The following is a 2,661-nucleotide window of genomic DNA, read 5'->3' on the forward strand; positions in this document are numbered from 1 at the left end:
TAATATATTTGAGTAATTTAACTATTCCTATAAGTATTAACTATTCCTATTTGAGTATTTTAACTATTCCTATAAGTTGCCATTGCTCCTACTAAATATGTCGTTAATTTAACTAAGATAAGTAAGATAATGGAGTTAAATAATTTAACTTAAACACAATGTTTTGTGTTAAAATAGTAAATTTCGATACACATGATAATTAAAAGTAACTAAATATTATTGAAGTCAAGAAACTGATTTAAATTAGACTCTCAAATATTAAACAGTGTACGGGCCGCGTCTTCTGTTTGGCATCACACCGTGACCATCGCTGATTCGCCCGAGCGAGAGAAGAAGACAGAACGTCATACGTCTGTCTTCTTGTATTACCCGTTGCCCGACGTTCCGAGCACACATGTATTCGGATGCACATATGGAGCGATTAGTAGACCAGCAGGCCCCTGTCGGTCTAATGGGGCGACGAATCATCGAGAAACCATGGACAGTGGTAGTCGCTGACATAATGGGCCCGTTGCCGCGTAGCAAGACCGGACACTCGTACCTTTTGGTGATACAGGATCTCTTTACAAAGTGGGTCGAGTGCCGTGCCTTGCGAAACGCGAACGGAAAGCTCATTCGGGCAGCTCTCGAAGATCTCGTACTATCGCGCTGGGGCACACCAAAAGTCCTTCTGACAGACAATAGTACCGAGTTTGTCAACAAGACGATCGAAGATTTCGCCAAAGAGAACAACATACATCACACTACCGTTCCGCCGTATCACCCACAGGCGAATCCGGTCGAAAGAGTGAATTGAATTCTCAAGACCATGATAGTAGCATTTCTCGACCGCGATCATCGCGAATGGGACACACATCTCGCTGGACGACTTCCGCTTCGCTTATAATACCGCCCAACATTCGTATCTCGGAACATCTCCTGCGTTTCTTAATCTTGGGCGCGAGTTAGAGCCATCGCGTTCCTTGCGTAGTAAACAAAGCAACGAGATCGACATCAAGCAACAAGACCCCGCTCGATAGTCTGAAAGGATAAGAAACATAGCGAAGTTACACGACTGGGTGAATGAGAATTTAGAGAAAGCGTACCAAAGCGTATTACAATTTGCGGAGGCGCCCTGCTGAATATCGAGTGGGAGATTTAGTTCTTAAGCGACAGCACGTCCTGTCCTCGGCGGCTCACAACACGGCCGCTAAATTGGCCCCGAAATTCCATGGGCCTTTCAAAGTAACAAAAATAAGGTCAGCGGTCGTGTACGAGCTCGCGCGACTAGACGGACGGGCGATTGGTAAGATTCACGTGAAGGAAATGAAACCCTACGTGGAACCAACGGCGGAATAATGTCCAATATCGCTAAAGAGAAAAAAAAAGAGGGGAAAGACAAACATTCTCGTTTCAGTGGTATCGGGATTTGTCGAGATTTGATGTTGAACATTTGTCGTTACTTGGTGTCGAAAATTTTCTGTTTTTTTTTTGTTGTTATCGATGAAGTTTTCCTGTGTATTTTGGTGTCGTGAAGCAACAAACTTGGTGGTTATAATTGTGGTTACATCTGGTGTACAGATATACCGAATCCTCGGGGTCGAGAAATGTCGTTTTCGTGTGTGTTGGACATTGAAACGTTTACCGTCTGTTTGTGAATTTCGCCAACTTAGTGTCGAGACCTTTGCCCGTAATGTCAAGGGAAACGCCTCTGAACAAGATGGATTTTCGTTTGGCGTAGAGAAAAGGGAAGAAAATAGAAGCCGAAGGGATGTCCGAAACAGAGACAGAACGACGCTGGACCCGATTTCGCCGGCGCTACAAGGCGGTGTTTTTGAGCATCATCAGGGAGCATCCTGGGTTCTGGGAGGGAGCCCACGACCTGTGGCAAAGCCACCTTGAAGAGAACACGACCACCCGTGGCGCGGTGGTCCGGGAGATCCCTCCGATGGTCGACGCGTCCACGCAAACAGAGGGAGCAGTCGGCGGAATAGCTCAGGCTGGAACCCAGACGGAGGGCTTCTGGGACCTGTGGGACGACCTGATGGTTGCCGCCAGAGACCAACGCGGCCGTGAGCGAACATCCCGGAGCCCGGCCACGGCCTCGGGGAACTCTCGGGAACCATCCCACAAGGAGCCACCGCGCGGCCCCGCTCGTTCGACGTCCCGCCATAGAGCCGAAGCCTGTTGGAACTGTGGGAGCAAGGGACACCGGTACTCCGGATGCCCTATGCCACGGGCGGACGAGTTTTGTTACCGATGCGGGGCCAAGGGCACGACTTGGCGGGAGTGCCGACGGTGCCGGGAGAAGGAGCGGCCGGACAACTCCTCGTCCTGCAGGAAAGGGCGCCCCGGCCGGGAATCACGCGAGGGTGCCTGAGGACGACGGAACTGGCAGGGATCGGATATAGAGGAAGCTTTCGTTTTTCTAGGCAGTGGGCCAAGTGGGAATAATTTATTTTTTTTGTGCTTCTTTCCCGTTTTTTTTTCTTTTTTTCTTTGTCTCTCTTCTCGTTCATTGTATCGATTGTCGTACCGCTACCGTGGCACTATCGTAAACTGCTACCGTCAGCGCGAGCCTGAATAAAGAGATTAAATTTTTTTTTTTTGTGATAAACGGTGTCAAGCCAAAATTAAATCTCCATCGAATCCCACTCTCCCCGCCTTACTTCCTGTGCGGGG

At 48.8% G+C, this 2,661-nt stretch overlaps 1 protein-coding gene across 1 annotated transcript in view; it reads right to left on the minus strand.

The window, feature by feature from the left end:
* Window positions 1-2,661, minus strand: part of LOC116850714 (odorant receptor 43a-like) — an 82,432-nt gene that overhangs the window by 1,066 nt on the left and 78,705 nt on the right. The window lies entirely within an intron of this gene.

This window comes from Odontomachus brunneus, unplaced genomic scaffold (genome assembly GCF_010583005.1).
Source record: "Odontomachus brunneus isolate Ranch 3 - 2012 unplaced genomic scaffold, Obru_v1 Obru_scaffold_153, whole genome shotgun sequence".
Lineage (NCBI taxonomy): Eukaryota > Metazoa > Arthropoda > Insecta > Hymenoptera > Formicidae > Odontomachus > Odontomachus brunneus.